The sequence below is a fragment of the Dama dama genome, chromosome 23, assembly GCF_033118175.1.
Source record: "Dama dama isolate Ldn47 chromosome 23, ASM3311817v1, whole genome shotgun sequence".
Taxonomy (NCBI): Eukaryota; Metazoa; Chordata; class Mammalia; order Artiodactyla; family Cervidae; genus Dama; species Dama dama.
The window spans coordinates 68,901,353-68,910,783 of NC_083703.1; positions in this window are offsets into that span (position 1 = coordinate 68,901,353).

Below are 9,431 nucleotides of genomic sequence, written 5' to 3' on the forward strand. Positions count from 1 at the left end.
ACCCCTTCCAGTTGTGCAGGCAGCATAGTCAGTGGTTGCATTATGCTTTGATTACTTATCTGCATTAAAATTAGACAGATATTTGGGGGATGGCTAAATGGAAACTCTGAGCACTGTTTCTTTAGTGGCTTTTAAAGATATTCTGTGTCTTCTTAATGAAGCTCTATGAATGACCTCAGTCCTGAGGAGAATTAGGCTGCTTCAAACCCATCACTTTCCTTACTTATCCTGAGGACTAAGTAACTATTAGAGCAGACATTAAGCCCTAACCACCACTAGCTATACCAGATGACTCAACTCAGGTTATAATTAGGGGAAGAAAAAGCCAGAGGGAGACTGGTGGGGATTAGGGCAGGGCAGCAAACTGCAAGGGAGAATGTTCCAGGTCTTCCCCCAGAAGGACAGACAACTTGCTCTTCTCAGGGTTCGGCCCTTGTCAGTCCCCACGGTCATCCTCTTTTGTAAGTCCATTGATTGGATCCTTGAGTATCCAGAAATGCCAGAGACTTAGAAGGGGAAAGAGAAATAGATTTTGATATTATGATATAGACTAAGGCCAGATGCTCAAGAGTTATTCTGTGGATAGCATTCAAAGAAGTGGTTGACCCAAGCTTTCTAGTGTTTGAGAAGATTCAGGAAGGATGAATTATTTTTGGAGTTAGGAGTAGCCCTAGGATAAGAAGCTATGTAGAGCAGGAAGAATTATGGAGCCAAGAAATGAACAGAGTCTAATTCCTAAGACTGTTCACCTTAATTAGTATTAACTCATCAGGGACTTCCCCTGTGGTCCAGTGGTTAGGACTTTGCCTTTCCAATGCAGGGGGTGCAGGTTCAATCCCTAGTTGAGGAGCTAAGCTCCCACATGCCTCATGGCCCCCAAAAACAAAACATAAACTAGAAATAATATTGTAACCAATTCAGTGAACACTTTAAAGATAGTCCACATTAAAAACTCTAAAAAAAAATAGTTTTAACTCATCAAAGATGGGAAGATGGGGATGGAAGGAGAATTGAAAAGGAAGAAGTCTTAGAAAGTCCTTAGCAAAGCTAACTTCTTTCTACCATCTGAGTCCTGCCCTGTTCCAACTTCCTATTGGCTTTCTGCTACAGCCATGCTTCCCAAAAGGCCTTGACCATCCCTCGCTCCCTATAGCGCTGGACTCTGTGTATGTACTGTTCCTTCAGCAGAAATTATTTTGCCCTTTATCCCTTCCCACCGGACATGTACCACTCTCCTAGGGAAGCTGAGCCTGAATCCAAGCCTTATGAATTCCTCCCTTTCCAGTATCTTCATTGCACTGGTTATAGCTTCCTCCATGGCACTAAAAATAGATGAACCTGGCTTTCACATCTGTGATGACTTGATAATGAGTTGGCTCCCCCACCAGACTGACTGGACTGCAAGCACGATAAGGGCAGGACCTGAGTCCTTAGGTTTTATTTAACATTGTCTCCACCTCCTTTGGCTTCCCTGGTGGCTCAGATGGTAAAGAATCTGCCTGGAATACAGGAGACTCAAGTTCAATCCCTGGGCTGAGAAGATCCCCTGGTGGAGGGAAAGGCTGCCCACTCCAGTATTCTTGGAACAGCACTATTATTTATGGATTGTATGAAAGGAAGCTGCCTTCCCATTTGGTGAGTGCCAGACTCACCAACATATAAAGACACGTCTCATTTTTAAGCTGAATGACTTTTGCTCTACACCTGAAACTAACCCAACATTGTGAATTAACTATACTTCAATTAAAAAATAAAATTTAAAAACACATACACTAAACAAGATTCTCACATACGTGGGTGAGAGCCAACAGAGATTTTGGTTTGTGTCAGAAAGTAAAACTCAGTTCTTACTTTACCCAGAGAGGTTTTCTTATCCCCAGATACTCTTCTAGTTTTCAGTAAATTCCATCACTCTCGGGAGAGTACAGTGGGAACCATTCTTTCTCCACATGAGCAGTCCTGGACTGTCACTGCAAAGGGGCCTATGCTTTTGGGAGCCACCTCTTCAGGAAGGAGCCGACGTGTGATAGACAGTAGTGAAAGCACTGCCGAAGCTCAGGGCCTTCTTTTGTAAACTTGTCTCTGTGAACTTGTGTCAACTGCTCCCTGACCCAGAATCACCCAGTTAAACAAACCCGGGATTACCCATAAACTCACACAGAACCAAACCTGCCAGGCCCTTCATAATCCCTGAGACAGTCTCTACCTGTTCACATTCATTTAGCCTCTGATAAAATGGCAGTGAAAGAGCCTCCTTTCCAAGATTCTCAGGATGCAGAGTTTAGCTCAGTTTTCCCTTCAAAATGACATTTTCCTAACCATACTAGCAAAGTTTCCTTTGCAGTGGCCCATTGAATTGCAAACGAAACCAACCAATGGTCCGTGTCACTCATAAGCTATTCTAACCTCAAATACTCGCCCCAGAAATCATGGCTGGACAAATTCGAAATACCCAAACCTGGATTAAGCCTGTAAGCTTCAATTGACTTCAATTCAAGTCCAGCTCCCTAGTTTTATCATGTATGACATTACATCACTTCGTTGCAATGAAACGTATAATCAAAAAGCCAGACTCCACTTTCCTCTGGGGTTTTGGAAGAGCAATTCCTTTTTTAGGGGTAAAAAATACGAGCTGTGACCTTGTTCTCTGTGTTGCCGGTCAAGTATCAACCCAAACACCCATCTTGTTAAAGAAAGTTTGCCATGCAATCAGGCCACTGCCTGGCCTGTTGATTTGTTCCCCTCTACTCAAATAACTATGTGTGCAGGTCACTGTGTGGCAAACCAATTCCACTCTTCTCTCATTTGACCTTATTGGAAAGTTCAGGCAGGAAAAAGATTTTGGGAGATCAGATTTCAGGGACTGTGAAGAGTCAGGGGTTGGGAATATAGGAACTGTGTTGCCCAGACACTGGGTTAAGGATATGAGAAATGATCTCCGGGGCATTTAACCAAAAAACAGAGAATGAAATTCAGTTTAGAAGATGGGACACAGAGGAACGTGAGAGCACATCACAGAACTGAAGTTGGAGGAAGCAGAGTGAGACCATAACTGGGGCAAAACCAACTGGTCTCAGGAAAGAGGTGCACCAGAGCTGACCAGAGAGATCCACGGCTCTTGAGGCTGTGAATGAGCCAACTTCTTCCAAACTCCCAGCTCAGGGCCAGAGCAGGGATGTGTGCCTGGGCAGGTCTGAGACCACAGGTCCAAGCATGCAGACCCATGGGCATGGAAGAGAGGACTCCAGGGCAGGAATCCAGGCTCCCAACACAAGCTCAGGCAGCAACCACTCCCTAACTTCCCGAGGAGCATCATGAAGCCAGGAGAAAGCCTGCCATTCCAGTAATCCTTCATGATTCGCAAAGTAGAGAAGGTGTGTTAAAGACTGAATAGGAAGAGAAAGTTTTAAAATATGCAAATCATTCCACTCACAAACAGTGAATAATTTATAATAATCTTTATTTGCCAAAACTTTGAATATTATGAACTGCGGCACATGGGAAAGCATACTGATACTCTGAGCAGTAGCCATATTCATCTTGGAGTTTTATTTTACCTCTCAGAAAAGGAGCAGCCTGTTAAAGGATGATAAAACAGGCTGCTAGGGCTCCTACTTTTTCACTACAGTAGGAGGAAGTCTAGTTTAGTCTAGGTCAATAATTAGATGTAGTGGCTCAGACTGTAAAGAATCTGCCGACAAAGCGGGAGACCCAGGTTCAATCAGTGGGTCAGGAAGATCCCCTGGAGAAGGGCATGGCAACCCACTCCAGTGTTCTTGCCTGGAGAGTTCCATGGACAGAGAAGCCTGGTGGGCTGCAGTCCATGGGGTAGTGAAGAGTCAGACATGACTGAGCGACTAACACTTTCACTTTCAATAATAAGAGACAGATGTAATTTCTGCCAGGTCCTGTAGGGCCGCTAAGCCCCCAAGGTTGACACTCACCCAGTTCTCCAGGTTGCTTGGCCCACTGACTTTGACAAGTCATTGCTGCACCTCTGCGGCCTCCCTTTAAGTCAAGCAGTGTCTTTTTTCATATTGAGGCAAGGGCACATTGGCAAAGGGGCAGCAGGACTGTTGACCACAGGCTCTGTGCTAAGGGTTTTACATCAACTACTCCACTTAAAGCTCATCTCTATCAGATAGTATTTTAGTTGTCCCGATTAACACATAAGGAAACAGGCACAGAGACCTTAAATGGCTTTCCAATGAATACTAGTGAGTGGGTGGATTAGTTTCTTCTTGCTGATGTAACAAATTGTGGCAAATTGTGTGGCTCAAAACAGCACAGATGTATGGTTTTACAGTTCTGTGGGTCAGAAGTATAATGCAGATCTCATAGGACTGAAGTCAAGGTGTCGGCACGACTATGTTCCTCTCTGGAGGCTCAGGGAGAATCCGTTTGCTTGCTTTTTCAGCTTCCAGAGGCCACATTCCTTGGCTCCTGGCTTCCTTTCTCTAGCTTCAAAACCAGAAACCTAGCATCTCTCTGGCCTGTTTCCATTATCACGTTTCTTTCTCTAACTCTGATCTCTTCTGCTCCCTTCTCCCAATTTTAAGGATCTTTGTGATCTCACTGGATCCACCCAGATAATCCAGGGCAGTCTCCCCGTCTCAAGATCAGCTGTTTAGCAAACTTAATTCTGTCTGCAACTTTAATTCCCCTTTGTCCTGAAAACTAAGATAGAGATAGGTTCCAGTCATTTAGACGTGGGCATCTTTGCAAGGCCATTATTCTTCCTAACACAGGGGGACAGGTAAGGAACTGAACCCAAAAATATTTTGGCTCCAGAATCCATGCTCTTAATTAGAAAACATAGCAACTGCTTAGGACACGTGGCCATTTACACAGCATCCATACAAACCCATGCAATTGTGCAAAGTACATCTAAGCGAAAAATAACCACTGGGCAGACATATTAACCTTACTGCCTTTTCCCAGTGTGTTCCTTTTCAGTTCCATGGAGGGAACCTTGTCATACTAACCAACGTTATTTAGACTAAAAGCTATTTTAGACTCTGATGCTCCCTCCCCATTTCTTTCTACCCTAATGACTCTCTCTGTCTCCCTATTTCTTTCACCCCCAACACACACACATACACACAAATCAGTCACTCCGATGTATACATACATAGTTTCACCTCTAGCCTCTCTCCACGTTTCAGGTACTAAGACTCCCCCGACCAGTTTCTCACTATAGATGACTTAGGAGCCCTCCTTAATTCTCCCCCTCTACTGATTATCCGCACATCTAATTCTTTAACAGATACCCTCAGCCTTACTTCTAAAATAGCTCTCTGCCCACTTCTCTCTCCCTCCTCTATGCCACTGTGATCCAGTCAGCATCATCTCTCATGGGGACACCCCCGTCTCATCTGCCTTCCCACCCTCACGCTTCCATTCTCCATTTCCCACATAACACACCTAATGATTTTTACTTAACAATAGTAGAATTGATGACACATTACTGCTTGAAAACTTTCACCAGCTCCCCAAACTTTTCAGGACAAAGACCACTATTTGAAATATGACTAGTAAAGCTGAAGGACCTGGCCCCTGCCCACTCCTCCCCCTTCACCCTGAATTTTGCTCCTCTTTGCTCATTCTTCTCAACCTTTCCTTCCTTTTTTCAGTTCTTAATTGCCACAGTCATGTTCACCTCCAGTCCTACTTGTAGGCTGTCCTCCCTACCTGGAATGTGTTTATCTACACTCTTCACCTGCCTAACTCAACTTTCCATACACTTTAAGTCTCTATTTATTTATTTTTCTGATTTTTTTTTTTTTTGCCAAACCACATGTCATGTGGAATCTTAGTTCCTCTACTAGGGATCGAACCCATGGCCCCTCCAATGGAAGTGTAGTGTCTTAACCACTGGACCACCAGGGAAGTCCTCAAGTCTCTGTTTAAATGCTGTGTCCCTAGTGAGGTCTCTGCTGTTACCACATGCACACACACACACACACACATTCATGAGTACACACATATCTCTGATAGCACCCTTTGTTTAATCATGCTTATGAAGATAATATTGTTTCATTATCTAATTATATGTGCATATCATGAGCTATGTGACTATTTCCATACCATCCTCCCTCCACTATAAAATCTTTGAGGGCAAGGGCTGCACCTGTCTTTTCCTCTCTCCTGTGTCCCTGTCACCTGGAACCTGGTGCACAGGCGCTCCACAAATGCATGTTCAATAAACGCCTCAGAGATGGAGTCCCATTCATCTGTCAACATGTTGTCATCATCATGACCACCACCATTGTCGTCATCATCCTTGCATTTCATATTTTGTATCTTATAGATGATAAAAGAAAAGTTCATGTTTGCATCCCACCATACCACTTGGAAGTAGGGAGGATGACTATCCACAGCTATGTAAATTGAAGCTCAAAGAGAATTGTGATCTTCCTGGGGCATACAGCACGAAGTATGGCCCAGTTCAAACCTGCTGTGCCTCTAGATGCCCTAAGGTTATAGCCCAGAGAGGGCTTGAAGGGACCCAGGGAAGGGCAGTGGGGCTCCTGAGACCCAAGACTCCAGAGGGAAACACCAAAACCAAACTTGATTTTCTCTAGGATTTGATTTTCCTCTCATTGTTCATGAGAGGGGGTGGGAGAACGGGCCCTCCCCATTCAACTGCTCTCAGCACTAGCACAAGACCTTGGTAAAGTGGTTATGAATGTTCCCCTTCTGTGAGCTTCTGAAAGGAGGTCTACACCCGTGGTCAGCTGTCCAGAGGACCAGCTACATGGAGGGAGAGGGGAAAGGGAAGGCATGAACAGTTACCAGGGGTTCTCTGTGTCAATGAAGATAAAAATAAGACCCAGGATAGAGCTCACAAAATCCTGCATATTCTGTCTCTGCCTCCATGTTCTGTCCTATTTCCTTTTTCTTTTTTCTTTCTGTCCCCACAAGTCTTTAAGATCTCAGTCTGTGTGTGCATCCTTAGTTATTCTTGGATTCAGTTCCTTTTCTTTATTAGTATAATTGCTTTGTTGCCTTCTGTCTGTCCTACTAGACTAGGGTTGCAAACTAAGGTCCACAGACCAATTCTAGCCCTCCACCTGTTTTGTAAATAAAGTTTTATTGGCACACAGTCAGTTTCATTTATTTACATGTTGGCTGTGGCTGATTTGAAGCTACAACAGCAGAGTTGTCACAAACACAACACGACCTACAAATCCTAAAGTATTTGCTATTTTGTCCTTTGCAGAAAAAGCTTGCTAAACCCTAGACAAGAATATAATAAAAAGAACCATGTCTGTGACTGCTTTCACCCACCATTTTTGTCTCTGGTGCTTAACAGAAGGCTTAATCCACAGAAGAGTGAAAAGCTATTTTTTGAGTAATGGACGAAAGAGTACCCCACCCAGGCTATTTCCACACAAACATCTTGTTCAGTCTCCTGCTTAAGACTAGAAGCGTAAGTGCTGGTATCTCTATCTAGAAAACTGAAGTTTGTTGAGGTCGAAAATCTCAACCAAAACCACGTGTATTCTGGGCAGTCGGGACACAAGTCAGCTCTCTGCCGACACCTGGTACAAAGGCAGCCTCTGTGGAGCCCTTGAGATGAACAAGACTGCGATTCCATTTATACTGTGCCTCAATCCAAAGGCAGGCTCATTCCACTCACTTCTACCTGTTGGATACTCTTCTAGGAACTTTACATCCTTTGGGAGAAACTAGTAGTTTTAGCTTCCTTATATCTATCAGGGATCCAATGGGCCTATCTTTCCTCTTTCCTTGAGTCTAACAAAACCTTTTATTCTAGCTTCTTAATACAATATTGAAGGGCTTCTTACTGAAACATTGGGAGAATGCATCAAGAAGAGGTCAAGTCCCGAGCCCATCCAATCTGTGGAAGAGAAAGCATGCCTACAGCAGTGTAGCATAAGAAAGCATAATTACTATATGCAGGACCCTGAAAATAATAGCATGCCATGTGCAGACCACTCAGAGAAATGAAGAGGTACTTGGGTGTATCGCCAGCCTGTGATTAGGAATGCAGAGTTTGGGGCTAACCTTTGATGAGGTAAGATCAAGGGAACTATGATTGCAGCCATGTTTTATGGAATGTGGGAATTATATTTTACCATGGATCTCAAAGCACACACATAAATCAACTATAGGGCTTTCTTGATTAAGGTGGGACCCCCAGCCTCTCTAGGTTCCTCCTATCTGCCAGCCAGTGGGTGCCAAGAACAAAATTTAAGTAATATGAGTGGCCTATAGTCTAAGTTTCCTGGAGACAAAACTTAAAATACATGTGGTTCATTTGACTTTTTATGGATATTTAGGGCATCTCTGACTTTAAAAAGTTTAGTCAAGTGTCTTGACTCCCACAGAAATTCATATTTATAATCCTTCCACCTGGTCAAGAGAGTGATTCATCAATGTGTTTGGTTGAATTAATTTAAACTATAATGTAACTTATTTGTTATTTTACCAGCTGTTATATAGGAGGCACTATTCTAGGCATTTCACATACTTTGCAGGGAGAAGGATTAATGGTTTTGGACTCCTTATAAGTTGGTTGTGAAATGCTTATGAATTTCCTGAAAAGATTCATTTGTTCTTTTAGCAAATGTTAACTGAGCATCTATAAACCAGGCCCTACCCTAGGCACTGAGGAAACAGAGGTGAAAAAATATGATCCCTGTATTGTAAGAGCATGCACTTTAGCAGGAAAGAGAGGCACAGAAATAGTCATAATATTTCATAAGCTATGCTTATAATAATGACAGTAGCAATAGTAATAATTTATTCAGCACTTATACTGATAGACATTTATACTAAATGACCTCATTAAATATTATTAACAACCCTATAAGGTACATATTCAGGATTCCCTGGTGGCTCAGTGGCAAAGACTCTGCCTGCCAATACAGAAGACATGGGTTCAATCCCTGGGTCAGGAAGATCCCCCAGAGTAGGAAATGGCAACCCACTGCAGTATTCCTGGGAAATCCCTCAGACAGAGGAGCCTGATGGGCTATAGTCCATGGGTCACAAAAGAGTCAGACACAACGGAGTGACTAAACAACAAGGTATATTTTCACCTCCCCAATCTATAGATGTGGAAACTGAGGCTAAAGTAGGATAAGCTACTTGACCGAGAATTTACAACTAGTCAACTTAGAGCCATCTGACCCCAAAGCTTCTTACTGCCATCTGCCTTCCTCACCTCCCATTAAATTTTCAGAAATATGTGTGCAGTACAATGAGAGCACAGAGGACCCAAGGGCCAGATGGGGAAGAATGGAAAAGTTCCGTAGGAGGATGAGAGTTGAGGCAGGACTTTAAAAAAAAGTCAACATTTGCTAAGCTGTAAAAGATGGATGCTGAGTAGCAGTGGAGAACTGTGATAAGAGCTTGGGGTCAAGAAAATTTCTGCCATTTTAAGGAACAGAGAGATTGGTGCA